The sequence below is a fragment of the Sciurus carolinensis genome (genome assembly GCF_902686445.1).
Source record: "Sciurus carolinensis chromosome 14 unlocalized genomic scaffold, mSciCar1.2 SUPER_4_x, whole genome shotgun sequence".
Classification (NCBI taxonomy): domain Eukaryota; kingdom Metazoa; phylum Chordata; class Mammalia; order Rodentia; family Sciuridae; genus Sciurus; species Sciurus carolinensis.
Genome location: NW_025920103.1, coordinates 1,834,953 through 1,850,629, shown reverse-complemented (window position 1 = coordinate 1,850,629; position 15,677 = coordinate 1,834,953). Strand labels below are relative to the sequence as shown.

Sequence of the window (15,677 nt, the reverse complement as noted above, 5' to 3'; positions counted from 1 at the left end):
TAGTCTTAGCATTTAATATCATGGTAAATCAGCCTTTTAATTTGTTATCTGATAGTTATTATGTGGTACAATCAGTGCCTTGTTTAGAAACTGTGCCATACATTCCTGATGGATCTGCAGTTACTCCTTATTTTCGAACTTTGCGTGCCTTAATTTTAGACCGCAAGGATCCCTTTTATGTAGGACATATTAGAGCTCATTCTGGACTGCCAGGACCACTTGCTAAAGCAAATGCTCAAGCCGATAAGGCTACAAAAACTATCTTTGCTTTTACAGTAACAGAACAAGCTAAGCTGTTTCATTCTCAATTTCATGTTAATTCTACCACTCTTAGAAGAAAGTTTAATATTTCTAAGGATCTTGCCAGACAGATTGTTAAAACATGTCAACACTGTGCTCCTCTATTGCCAGTACAGTCTGTTGGGGTAAATCCCAGGGGACTGTTACCTAATCATATTTGGCAAATGGATGTTACTCATTTTTCAGAATTTGGAAACCTTAAGTATGTTCATGTTTCAGTAGACACCGCTTCAGGGGTGATCATGTCTTCTGCTCACACTGGTGAAAAGGTTAAAGATGTTATACAACATTGTTTACAAGCATTTGCAGCCTGGGGCATTCCAAAAATCATCAAAACTGATAATGGGCCGGCTTACACACCCAAAAGTTTCCTTCAATTTACACAAAATTTTGGTATACAGCTTATCACAGGAATTCCCTATAATCCTCAAGGACAAGGCATAGTGGAACGCACTCATTTAACGTTAAAAAATTGTTTAATAAAACAAAAAGGGGGAATAGGTGCTGATTTTGAGCACCTAAAGATAAACTAAATTTAGTACTTTTCATTTTAAATTTTTTAAATGTGGATAAGATTGGAAGTACGGCTGCAGAGAGGCATGCTAATCCCACAAGTACTCAAGTGTGGGTAAAATGGAAAGATATTCTCACAGGAACATGGAAAGGCCCAGATCCAGTTCTTCGGTGGGTCCGAGGGTCTGTTTGTGTCTTCCCGCAGGATCAGCAAACACCGATCTGGATACCTGAAAGGTTGACTAGACTGGTGCATCAAAGCAATGATGAAGAACATCGTGCTGATAAGCATCCTATTGATGATGACAATGACACCGGTGAAGACTCGAGACCTGTGGGCAATAGTTAAAGCTTGGCCATATCCTTTGCCGCTAACTAACACCTCCTCTACCCTCCCACCTTTGTTTTCTACAGGACCTAGGACTGGATTGCCAACTGTCATCATGGATCCCAAGGAAGAACCTTATAATTTTTCTACCCTTTCTTTGCCAGGTACCCTTTGCTTTGATATCTCTACCAATAACAAATTTGTTAATGACACTTCTCTTAGGCCTTGCATTCAATTACAGCGTGAAGTGCAAGGGTTATTTTTAAGACAGCCTACTAAAGGGATTGGTTTCCAAGAGAGTATGACTATAACCCAGGGTAAAGTTACAGGGACAAGTAAGGTTATTACTTCAGGGCAAGTTGTCTTTCTTGAAGGATTGATTCCAAAGCGACTAAAACTGCCATCTACTGGATTTCATACACCTCGTATTTTCCCTCCTTGTGATCCCAAATTTTCTAGTCCTCCCGTTTGGACAGGTTGTCAACATGCTGAAAGAGCAGCTCCTATTCAACATGGATTTTATTTCACCCCAAACTTTACATACCAGCAATCTGTAAACAATTTTATCCAAAACCTCGCCTACTTTGGTTTTTGCCAAAGTATAAATCCTTTTGATAATTGGTTTCTATTTACCTCCCAAGCAGGATATACTAATCTTCAGCCTTTGTTTGCTCTGCAAGGAGGTTCGTTTAAGGCCTGTTATTGGAATCACACTTCAGATTATACGGGCACAGGCCCTTCCCAGGTCAATAAGATAGCTTGTAACAATACTGTAACATTGTATTCCACTCCTGTATGTGTCTACCCTCCTTTTATGTTCCTATTAACTAATGTTTCTAATGGCACGACCCTCAACTGCTCTGGAACTAATTGCTATCTTTCTCAGTGTTGGGACGCAACAAAATATTACCGAGCTGTCATTATGCGTATTCCTACCTTCTTGCCTATGCCAGTCTCTGTTACGGATGATGAATTGCCAGTATTGCTTTCCAGAAATAAGAGAGATTTTGGAATCACCGCAGCAGTCATCACCGCCGTAGTTGCATCAGCGGCAGCGGCCACTGCGGCGGCTGTAGCTTTAACTACGTCAGTGCAGTCTGCAGCTACGCTCAATAATGTGGTTCAGCAGACTGCTACTGCCTTATCTACTCAGCAAGCAGTGGATCAACACTTAAAAGCAGGGATTCTTTTAGTAAACCAGCGAGTAGACTTGCTTCAGGAACAGATGGATATCTTACAAGAACTGTTAAATGTGGGATGTATTTATCATCTGATGGGACTGTGTGTTACACCTGTAGCTTACCATAACTTTAGTTATGCAGCAGACTTGTCTAGGATCTTATCTGTTCAGCTACGTACCAACTGGTCTTATAAATTTGATAATCTTACTGCTATTCTTAGATCTCAAATTGTTAGCCTTAACGCTACTAGAGTTGATATAGCCCCAATGTCTGAAGTGCTAAGTTGGTTATCCTCTTCTTTCAGTTTTGTAAAGCAATGGGCAGGAATGGGAGCTTTTTGTATGTTGATGATTATTGCTGTTGTCTTCCTCACACGCTTTATCATGCGCATGCGCCAAGATCAAGATAGAGATCGCATCATCTTCCATCAGGCCATGGCCGCCCTAGAGGTCGGCAGTTCCCCACAAGTATGGCTCACAATGCTGGACCGGTAGTCATACGGGTAAGGAAGGAGGTGACCCCGTACCAACCTAAGACAGGAGCTGTAGCATGCTCTGCAGTTATCCGATGACGGGTAAGGACGGTGGTCGACCACTCCGCCTAAGACAGGCACGGTCCCGAGCCTTTTTCTTGTAAAAGAAAAAAGGGGGAACTGTCGGGGCGCCGCGGACCCCTGGCCCTAGGTGTGGCTTGGCTGCCTGGGTGTGGCATAGCTGGCTTGGCTTACTTAGATGCGTATCCAAGATGGCGCCTGGCAGCTTGCCAGTGCGGCTGCATGCAGCTGACTTGTGAGACAACAACTAGCGTCACTTTGAGGAAGTTGTTCGGATTGGTTAGGCTCCTTCGTAAACACTGCATGTCTAGTGTATGCCCTAATTGCCTCTCTGTACCTGTCCACGCTCTCCCCGCATGCACTTGTATCTGATTGGTTAAAGGATTGTATATATTGAGCTGCGGAAGGAGAACAAAGAGAGAACAAAGAGGAGGAAGTAAGCGCGCAAAATAAAGAGCTCAAAAGAACCAGGTTTGCGTCTCGTCTCTCTGCGGGCAGGGAGCGTAACAATTATGCACAACTATAATGTACCAATAAAAAAATGCAGGGAGGGCTGGGGTTGTGGCTCGGTGGTGGAGTGCTTGCCTAACCTGTGTGAAGCATTGGGTTGTAAGCTCAGCATCACATAAGAAAATAAGTTATTGTGTCCATCCACAACTAAAATTATTTTTTTAATGTGGGGAAAAGGGTGTCAGTTCTGCTGTTTAGTTCTTACTGCAGTCCCAGCCCTTCCATTAGGAGTATTGTGTTTCCTCTCCTCTCTCACCACCTCCCTCTTCTTCAGATGTTTCATCAGCATCCTCCCCCAGTGTCCCAGTGAATTTGGACTGGCTAGTTTTGAGCAGCAGCAGTGACCGAACTGTGAACCCAGTGGGGGAAGTAGAACTGCAGGTGGGAGATGCAGCATTTTCTCTAACCAAACTTCTTGAAGCCACATCTGCAGTAACAGCTCAAGTGGAAGAGCTTGCCCTCCAATGTACAGAAAATGCACTGATATTTCTATTGCAGACCAGTATTTGTTTATTCTTAAATACTTTCTGCCCTCTAAACTTCTATAGAATTCTTTATGGAAGTTATTTCCATCAGTAGATAATTACTGTTAATAGTGCTACCAGTAGCATACTACACAGATCAAGATGCAAGAATGGTAGACTTTGATGGTGAGCTTCATTTTATGGTCCAAAGGTGTTAACTAAGGTTGCTTATGCTAGACCCAACTCCATTAGGGTAAATTCTCCAAAACCTATGATTGAGTCTTGCTTTTATATACTTAGCACCTGAAACAGGGACTCACAACACTTGCTAAATCTTTGTTGAATAAAAGATTTGACAAACATAATTAAAAGCTTTTTTTCTTCCTGTTTTTAGAATGAAGACTGTAATTGTTTCTCTAAATAAATATATGAATCTGAACTTTATTGACTTGAAGGAAAACATTCTCTTTTTTAATGGGGATTTGAACTTTGTTGATAGTTTAAAAAATATATATTTTTGACCCTTTGGAGATGCTTTTTAAAAAAGCATGTCAGAAAATGATAGCAAGTCTAGAAAGAATGCATGATTTTGACCTATCTATTTCTATGGCTAATTGCTCTCATTGTTAATATTTCTTATATTTTACATTTTTGTATGTGTGAGTGCTTCCTTTAAAATACCTTATCAAATTTGTGACTCGGTACTAAATTGCAAGTTATTTACATAATAATTCTAAAGAAATTGCTTTGTTTCCAGAGTATCAAATTTAAATGACATGTTATTTGATCTCAGTGACAGTGTTCTGTTTTATGTGTTCTGTATCTTATATTGCTTTTTAGTGGTTTGTGTCATGTGTCAACAATTAAGCCAACTCTGATGCTCTACTGTATTATAATTTTTCAAACATATTTGATGTGGCATCTTAATTCTTTGTAAATTTGGAGATGTGTCCAAAGTATATTCTTAAGTCCCCCAGTGAGGACAATGCAAGGTGACATATGGATGGGCAAAGAATAGTTTTGTTCAGCAAATTAGGTCATAGATCTTCATTAATATTTTTAGTTCAAAATCACACATATTATGTGATTTTTATACCAAAGAGATGCTCATTTCAGTATTATAAAAATATTTTTCTTATATATTTCTGAAAGTTGCAGTTTTTAAAATGCATAAAAATAAACTTATTAAAAGCAAAATAATAATCATAATAAATAATTAAATGTGGGGGAAAAATAAAAAACAGGTCTGGTGGTGCATGCCTATAATGCCATCAACTTGGGAGGCTAAGATAGAAGGCTCACAAGTTTGAAGACAGTCTTAGTCAATTTAGCAAGGCTCTGGGCAACTTAGTGAGACTCTGTATCAAAGAATTAAAAGGATGGGATATAGCTCAGTGGTAAATGTACTCTGGCTTCAATTCACAGTAACAACAACAACAAAAAAAAAACAGAATAAAATTTAAAATCCCAAATGCTTAAAGAAATGATCACTGCTAATATTTTCATACATTTTTCTCTAGCTTATGTGTGTATTCTTTAAGAGAAGATACAAAACAAGACTAATAAAGATTTTAGTATCAGCTTAGAACATTAAGGCATGGCTGGGAATATAGAATACAGCTCAGTGTTACAGTGCATGCCTTGCATGCACCAGGCCCCAGGCTCAATCCTCAGCACTGCAAAGAAAATAAAAAGAAGAAAGAAAAATCAAGGCAATGTATTATTTTCTCACACATTTCTCAAGGCTACCAGCGGAATAGAGAAAATATGAACTGCTGGGTACAGGGGCACATGCCTATAATCCCAGCTTCTCAGAGGCTGAAGGAAGAGGATCACAAGTTCAAGGCCAGCCTCATCAACTAGCAAGATAACCATAAAAAAAACTGGAAATGTAGCTCAGTGGTAAAATGCCCCAGTGTCCAATCCCAGCATAAAAAAATATAAATAAACAAACATAAATAAGAAATACACTGTGCTCGCAAATATCATTACCAGATATGAACCCAAACTAAATCTGGGCAAGTATCAAAGAGAACATAGCAAATTTCAGAGGTACATAATATGGTACCAAGTTGGTTTAGCAACTCCAAGTGTAATTTAACAATCTACACTCAGTCTCCTTATTTCAACAACTTTCTTCTGAAACATCTTATCCTCCAAATAAGAACACAAGTAGTGGCCCAGCAAGATCCAGTCTTTTGTTTCCATAGTGATCTGTGTCATCTTGTTCTCTTGTACCCAAAGTGGCCAGAAACAACCTATGGACCATATATCTTTAAAAAAAAGGAAAAAAAAAGTGAAAACAACACTTAGTTTTGTTTTCTGCCCCATAATATTTATCAAAAAAATCATTCTTTACATTTAGTTTTAAGAAAAACACTCTATCTCAACTATATCTTAGTAGAGAACTTAAAACAATGAAATGTAAAATACCCCAAGAAATATATTTTTTGGTCTCAAAAAATCACTAACACCAACATGAGGAAGCATTTCTTTTTGTAAGCCTTCTTTTGCATATTTAATTCTTTTCTCTTTAGTAATGCCAGGCTTCGCCCCTCTTGAACCAATGAAATTTAATGCAACACTCTGTTCTTGAATGACAAAACCTTCATCAAGAGAAGGTTTAAACTGTCAAATAATTTATATAGAAATTTTCAAATTCATATTTTCACCTCAAAATGAGTCAGCTCTCATTTAACTTAATAACATGCCAAATATTCCTATGAACCTAATCAAATATGTGTTTTTAGAAAATCAAGGAATTATGAAAACCTTAGAGCCAGAAGAACCACCTCAAAGGGCTGGGAATGTATCTTAGTGGTAAAACACTCCTGGGTTAAATCCCTGGTACCCACAAACAAACAAACAAACAAAAATGCAATGAATGATCCTGAATTGGAGGCTGAGGCAGGAAGATTCCAAGTTCCAGGTCAGGCTAGGCAATTTTGCAAGACTGTCTCAAAATATACAAAAAAAAAATGGGATATGGGGATGTGGCTCAGTGGTAGAACACTTGCCTACCAAGCTCAACGCCCTGAGTCTGAACCCCAGCACTGCACACACTCACTCACCTACTCACTCCCACACACACACACAAATGAGACTGTGGCTCAGTAGTATAATGCCCCTAAATTCAATCACCTATTCAGTGGAGGGGAAGAAATGGTATTACGGGGACAACTAGCAAATATATGAGTAAGATCTGCATACTCACAGTATTACATCTACATTAAATTTCTTGATTTTAGAAATTATACTATGATTATGTAAGTGAGTAGCTTGGATTTTAGGAAACAGACACTGAAGTATTAGGAGTAAAGAGGCATAATACCTGTTAACCTACTCTCAGATGGTCCAGAAAAAAGTCATGTAGATAGAATAATAAAGCAAAAGTAGCTAAGTTAACAATTAAATCTAAATACAGAGTTCTTGGTACTACTCTAGCAACTGTTGTCTAAGTTTGAAATTCCTACAAAACAAAAGGTTTTTCTTTCCTCAAAATAAAAAGAAAAAAAGGTATCAACTGCTCATTTTTCCTTTTTACTAAATTACAATAAACGAGTGTACTTTTATAATTTTCCTTACTGCCTTTTTTATGGGACTGCCATTGAACTTTTCACTATCTCTATTTTTCAAGTCTATTTTACATGGAACTGTCAGCAGAGAGGCCTAGACAGGGAAGACTTTCACTACACATGAAATTTGTGACAGTCATATTGCTCTTCAGTACAGATTTCTGTTGTTTTAGGGTTTGTTTGTTTTGGTACCAGGGATTGAACCCAGGAGCACTTAACAACAGAGGCACACTCTCAGTCTTTTTTTATACTTTATTTAAAGACAGGATCTTGCTGAGTTGTTTAGGACCTCACTGAGTTGCTGAGGCTGGCTTTGAACTTGCGATTCTCCTGCCTCAGTCTCTGAAGCTGCTGGGATTACAGGTATGCACTGCCATACCCAGTTTTTCTATGTTTTAAGTTAGCAACAATTAGTACCTCTAAATTTCTTATCAGACACTATGAATACATTTTGTTTTCACATTATCATTTCCATCATCTCTGGATGTTCAAAATCATAAATAATATGTTCTAGGATATCTCTATCAGACACAAAACCTAAACCTCTGAACACAATAATGTTGGGAATTTCTTGTTTGATATATGGTAGAGATGCCACAATGTGCTGACCAGTAGTACTTTTTTTGGCACCCTAGAAAAATAAAATACCATTAGAACACAAATATACAAGAGCTCAGAGAAATATAAAAGCACCAAGAAAACCATTTAAATTCTAACTACTCAGATGGCTGAGGCGGGAGGTTTATAAATTTGAGGTCAGCCTTGGCAAAGTTCAAACCAATCTCCACAACTTAGAAAAACCCTGTCTCAAAATAAAAAAAATAAAAAGGGATAGGGGTAAAACTCAGTGGTAAAGTAGCTCTAAGTTCAATCCCCAATACCACCAAACAAAAAAAAAAATTTAAAAACCCCCAAAAAATGGGAGAGAGCAAGCAAACCATTTAAGTTCATATATTTCAAAAAATCATGTCTTCCCATACTCTGAGGAACCTCCTACAACTGCTTTTCAAAACCGCTTAAGTAAGTTAACTAATTTTACAGACAACCTGGTCATTTAAACCATATAGAACTTCCATTCTTATCCATCTGCCTGTCAAGATCCTCTAAGAATGAACCAAATACCACACTTGGAAATGACTTTTGGCTGTCAAAGAATACAAATACAATTGATACCTTTCTATCCCCTCCCCACTAGGGGTTGGGGAGTCTTGGGAAGAAAAAAATAGATGAGCAGTAAAAGAGCAAGGACATAAATAGACAAATATAGAAAAAACTAAGTACAGAATAAAAACTAAATATTTAATCAGAGCCAATCTGTGAGTGCTATGGTTTAGATGTGATGTTCCCCAAAAGTTCACATGTGAGATAATGCAAGGTATGGAGAGGAAATGATTGGGTTATATCCTTAATCTAATCAGTGAATTAATCCAGATAGGGATTAACTGAGTGGTAACTGAAATGGCAGGGTATGGCTGGAGGAGGAGGCAGAAATTGTGGGCGTGCTTCAGGTATCTGGCAAGTGGAGTCTCTCTGTTTTCTGACCACCATGAAGGCTGTTTCCCTCAGTCCCACTCTTCTGCCATAATATTCTGCCTCACTTCAAGCCCCAAGGAATGGAACCAACATTCTACAGACTAAGACCTCTGAAATTGTAAGCCCTCAACCTTTTCCTACCCCACAAGTGTGCTGGTCAGTCCTTTAGTCACAGCAGCTAAAAAGTTGACTAAAATAGTGAGGTATTTTCTTGTTTGAATACCCCTTCAAAACTAACAAACAGCCTCTTACATACAAGCTTCTCTTTTCCAATTTCTTCTGAAGGACTGGGGATGTAGATAGTAGTAGATCACTCCTGGGTACCCGAGTACCACAAAGAAAAATAAAAACTTATGATAGAATCCCTGAGTAAGCTATATAAAAGAGTTGTTCCAGCTTGCTTATATTCTCTAGCTCTTCTGCCAGTCCCCACTCCCCATTATAGGAATTTCACGGGCCTTTGTGGGCATTCTACCACATCCTCGGCACCAACCTCCTCCCTTTATTTTTTTTGAGACAAGGTCTTGCTAAGTTTCTCAGGCTGACCTGACACTTATAATCATCCTGCAGCCTCCCAGGTTGCTGGAATTATACACATGTGTCACTGTGCCTGGCTCTATGGCTCTTTGTGCTTGCTCTCTGTGTCAGTTACTGAATGGAGAGGACCACATGGCAAGAAACAGAGAGGCTTCCAACCAACAGCCAGTAAAGACCTGAAACTGTCCAATGGTCAGTAAGGAACTGAATCCTGCCAACAACCATGTGAATATGCTTGGGATGACTGCAGCCTAGGCAAACAACTTGACTGTCACCTTATGAGAGCCACTAAGTCAGAGGACCCAGTTAAGCTGCGCTCAGATTCCTGACAAACAGAAATTACAAGATGATAAATGTTGCTGTCGGAGTAATCTGTTACATGGTAATAATAATAAGACCTAACACATAACACCAATTACATGCTCCAGAGAAGCTTTTTTTGACTAAGAATGCAAAACAAGACACAAAGGAATGAAAAAAACAACATATCATATCCCAGACCATACCTGCCTTCCTCTTGCCAGCATACTAACCCATATAGTACTGGTAGGTCGGGAAGAATTCTCCAGACATGACCTACACTCTCCTGTGTAGGCATATTTAGAATCCTTTTTGGCAAACACATAGACTGTGTTTGTTGCCATTTTCTCTTGGGCCATCAGAACCTATATGGGCAATAAGAAAGTTATAGCCATGAAACCAAAGGTCATTGAAGTACAAAGAGTGAAATGTACACCTTAATTTAACTTGATCATAAAGGTTCACAGAGAAACAGTAATTCTTGAACTTTGCAAACTGCATTTTGCATTAAATGCTTTGTAAAAATATATAACTCTAACAAATGATGAAATGCTAATTTATATTATTTCATCTAAATAAAGCTTAAGTTTAGCTGTCACACCATAAATCATTTTAAATCCACTTTGTGGTTAACCTGTATGAAAGTCTACTTTTTTATTTCAAATTTAATAATTTAAATTTTAGCTATCATTTGGTAATTCTTTAAAATAATGTTACTATGCCTTTTCAAATCCATCAATAGTATAATAGCCACCAGAATCCAAGGGACATTCATTTAACTCACAAAGATCATGATCTGTTAAGTCATTCAACAGGCAGTAAGTTGAACACAACATAATTGGAATTTTTTCAATAAAAGTTTTCTGATTCTGAGTCTTAAGTTGTTCTTCACCTTCTTTAATGACTGTTATGTAAACATAAAGTGGCGCAGAATACCTTGAAAATAGAAGTAGGTCACAGTTGAGCAATAGTAGGGTATTTGCTAAAACATAAATCTTCACCTGGCTAATATATATTTTTTGAATTCTATTTCAGTATCAGCTGATGACAAAAAATATATATTTCTTACATGAGATTACATGGCATCATTGGTGAAGGAGCACCATCTCTTTCCTAATGGGTAGGTTTGGAGAGGTAAATTTGTTCAAATTTCAACAAATACAATGGCTAAAATTAAACAAGAAACAGGAAAAGGGTAAATAAATTTTCCCATAAACACATAATTGACTCTGACATTAATAACTGACATTAATATTTTAAGTAAAATTAGCTCTTCAAACTGGCAAAATTAATCTATTTTATTGATAAAAGGACTCTTCAAAGTCAACATACACACTACATATATGTGTAGTTTTACACCTAATTGCTTTCTTAAGGCAGAAATAAGATGACAATATGCCACAGGTACATAAAAACTGCATACAGGTTTATATCAGTCAAAACAAATTTTATTAATGATCTATACAATTTCATACCCCTCTCTCTGTTTAAGGTCAAAAGTACAAAATGACCAGAGAAGAAAAATAAATTGACATTTAGAACTTCTCAAATCTAATCAATAGAATATTAGAAAAAATAAACCTAACTCTTCCATTAAGCAACCAAAAAATAAAAATTAAAAAGGCAGGCACAGTGGCACAAGCCTATAGCTCCAGTGACTCAGGAGGTTGAGACAAGAGGATGGAAAGTTCAAGGACAGCCTTAGCAACTTAGCAAACTCCTAAGCAACTTAGTGAAACCCTGTCTCAAAACTGTACAAAAATTTTTGAAAGACTTGGGATACAGCTCAGTGGTAAAGCACCCTTGGGTTAAAATCCCAGTACCAAACACACTCACCAAAACAGAAATCCTAATCATTCTCATTCTGTATAAAGTACTAAGCACTTCCAAACCTGGTTGACTATATAGCTCAGCCCACAGCAAAATACAGATAAACAAAAAGTTCTCAATTAAACATCTGCTGCCTAATGAAACATGATCCATGAACATAACTCTTCAGAGAGAAACAGATACAGAATTTCTCCCTACATCAAATCTCATACAAGATAGGACTAAGCAGACCCTTTCCTAAGGGAAAATTATTGGTGTCCAATGCTCCCAAGCTGGAATAGATAAAGGGAAAAGAGAATTGGTAGAATTGAACCAAAGGAAAGGAATCCTCCATTCCTTATTTCCATCATCACTCTAGTTTAAGAAACTATCTTAGACTATTCTAAGATTTTCAACTCCTTCCAGCCTCCTTCCCTTTCAAGTAAATACTATTTCCAAAGTGACCTTTCTTAAATAATGCTTTATGCATATTCTCTGATAATTTTTCAACAATTCCTTACATCATCCAAAATCTCTGACAATCTGGCTCCATCTTATCATCCAGTAAGACCCAAAACAAACTGAGCTGGGTGTAGGGGCACACACTTGTGATCCCAGCTACTTGAGTGGCTGAGACAAAATCTGCCTGGGTAACTCATTAAGACCCTATCTCAAAATGAAATAAGAAGGTCTGGGAATATAGCTCAGTGGTAGAGGACTTTCCTCACCACAGGTGAGGCCCTGGGTTAAATACCTTGTATTATGGGGTGTGAGGTGGGGGGAAGATAAACTAAAATTCAGAGGTTGATTGCTGTGGTTCCCATTCCGTTCTCAAACAAAATACATCAAATACTTTCTTGTGGAATTGCCTAAGCCTCTTTCTCCTCTGCTCTTCTTTTCTATTAAGCTCTGATAACAACTTTACAGATCACTTCTACTGGTACTCTGAATATGCTGTTATACTATTCTATCTACTTATGCATAAACTATGAAGAAAAAAATGAGAAAAAAAGAAATCTTTTGTTCCTTTTTCCATCACAGCCCCTGAAAATTCAATTACTTTTGCTGTTGACAGCAAAATTCTGTGTAGCATGTCCAATTAGAATGAGAACAAACCAGCCCTCTTAATATAAGCTATGGAGAAAGAAGACTGAAATGCCTAGAAATAACCACTTTCCCACTAACTCTACCTCATTTTGCTTTACAGTTTTCCCTGTTAATCAAAGTCACATTATCCCACATTGCCCTCTACATTTCTAAAACTGGGTACAATCAACACATTATTTTGGACTTTACAATCATTATATAAAACTAAAATCATACATTCAAGAATGTTATAATTTTAAGTTATAATTTTCACGATGCTTAAAATGCACATATGTGAATAAAACTTTAAAGAACTGAAAAAATAAAAAGGTCTAATAAGTTTTGATGATTTTCCTTTTCATCTTTTGTTTGTACTTTGAGAATGGTCTCCCCTTCTTACCCAGACTGAACTCAAACTGGAGGTCCTCCAGCCTCAGCCTCTGAAGTAGCTAGGATTACAGAAAGGCACCCCCACATTCAGTTTGTGATTTTCCTTTTTTTTTAGTCTCATTTTGTTATGATAATGCATCCCATGTAATAAACAAAAATCTGGAGAAAAAGTCCTAACACTTTTCCTTATCCAGGCTTGATGACACTGCCTATAATCCTAGCTACTTGGAAGTCTAAGGCAGGATGGCTTTCAGGTTTGAGGACAGCCTTTTTTTTTTTTTTTTTTGGACAGTCTTTTTAATGAGAAAGAGTCTCTCAATATAAAATAAAAAGTGTTTGGCACATAGCTCAGATGTCGAGTGCCTTTGTAGCATGTACAAGGTCCTGGGTTCAATCCCCAGAAATGGAAGTGGGGAAAAGAGGCAAAATGTAAAATTATGTAAAGCAATTACTTCTGGCTTGCTTCTCTTAGTTGTTCATCTTTGAATTCCTTCTTCCCAAATATTAAATACCCCCCAAGTGCAAAAGGATTAGGGTTTTGACTTACTTACAAAAACACATCTCTAATAAGAATAAATCAGAAGTTGACTAAAGATGGTATATGTACACTGATAAAACTCTTACTTTTAACCTTTAAGCCAAGTGCAAGCATGGTTGAAATTTTAAACTCTCTTCTATCCATGTTCTATCTAAATTATTAGAATAACCATCTTACCAATTCTTCGACTTCTCCACTAGCATGTTGAGCTTCAGCTTGTAGGTCAATAGGTGCAGCATCTTCCACAATTCTTTGAAGAAACATCTGAATAAACTCATCAAAAGAATCCAACTGTTGTCTGACCAAGACTTTTTCATCAAAATAAGAACTAGGAAAATAATGAAGTCCAAAATCAGTTTCAACTTGGTTTGTTTTCTAGCATATTTCTTCATTCTCATTATAATTCTATTCAAATACTCTTAAGAACCAATCACTATATGCCAACCACTAAACAAGATATTATGAGGTACCTTAAAAAAAAGAATAATGTCAGCACTAGGTATTTTAGAGACAAATTTTATTCAACCTCTTTAAACATTTCTTGAAAAAAGGGTGAAAGAAATTGGAGAGTGAAAAATAATATTAAAAATTTTAATTTGAATAAAAGGGAGGATGGTGATATTAACAACTAAAATAGGGCCCAGGAACAGTGGTAGATGCCTGCAATCCCAGTGACTTGGGAGTTAAGGCAGGAGGATTGGAAGTTCAACACCAACCTCAGCAACATAGTGAGGCCCATAAGAACTCAGCAAGACCCTGTTTCTAAATAAAATACAGTGGTTAAGTGCTCCCAAGTTTAATGCCCAGTTCAAAAAAAAAAAAAAAAAAGAACAAAAACAAACAAAACTAAAATAGGGAATGTGTATAAAATTTAGGTTAAAAATCATTAGATCTAGGGTTGGTGATATTGCTCATTAACACACGCAAGGTTCTTTGTTAGAACCCCAGCACCAGAACAATAGCAAAAACAAAAATTGTTAGTTCTCTTTAGAATATTTTAAAGGAGAGATGAGAGTAAGTCATTTCAGTGAAAATACTCAGCAAATGACTGGTGATAAAAATGAAGCATGTTTGAGAGATGAGTTAGTAGTATAGATACAGAAATTAGAAGGTCCCAGAGGAGGATGGACCCTTCCAGAGGAGGAACAGGCCCTTGTTCAGGAAAGGGACAGGGAAAGAAACACAGAAGACAAAAAGAGATAAAAATGCAAGTGAAATCTCAGCAGATGATTCCCCAATACCACCCAGGAAAGCTGCAGTTAGGCATCAGAGGCTGGAGATCTTGCACAACCCTAAAAACTGGATTGAATCATCAACCCTCAGCAGTAGGAAGTACCCCATCACATCTGTCTCAATTCCTCCACCTTGTGACACTGCCATTTAATACCTGAGTCTTTCTTAGCTTCTACTCCCCTCTTCCTAATAATTACTGACTGACTCTTTTAGATCCTTACATTAATTTTCTGAGATATGATCACCAGTCTCCCATTTTAGCATCATCAAATCACCTAGGTCATTGGCAGGCCTACAAAATGGCTGACTCTAACAAGACTTTAACCTGATTCAATCAATTATGACCACCAATAAAAAGTTAGGTCCTATGGTAGAGAATAAAGCATACAACCATCCTTGTATAAAGCACAACCTAAGAATGGGCCATTTTCTTTTCTTTTTAATCTTTATTAATTTATTTTAATATGGTAATGAGGATTAAACCTAGTGCCTTAAACATGCAAGACAAAAGCACTACCACTGAGCTGCAGCCCCAGTGCCTTTCTTCTTTTTATTAAGTGGTTGGGGCATTTTCTTTCAGTAAACTGTGGGATAGCAGGAAAAATTTCTCAACTATTTGGGACATGTACTGATATGTACAAACCACATGGAAGGCATGGCCTAATATAAGTAACAATTGTTGTTATGGAGAATTTAAGATGAAACATCTTCACAAAACTATACAAATGGTTCATTACTTCAGGACACTGAATCATAACTATTTTCATTAAAAACTTAAATTAGTACTTCATTAAAATGCTGTCCTGTTTGTGAACACAGATCAGTGG

The 15,677-nt window shown here is 37.3% G+C and overlaps 1 pseudogene; it reads right to left on the bottom strand.

Moving 5' to 3' along the window:
- Window positions 1-15,677, bottom strand: part of LOC124973076 (DNA-directed RNA polymerase II subunit RPB2-like) — a 92,427-nt pseudogene that overhangs the window by 69,634 nt on the left and 7,116 nt on the right.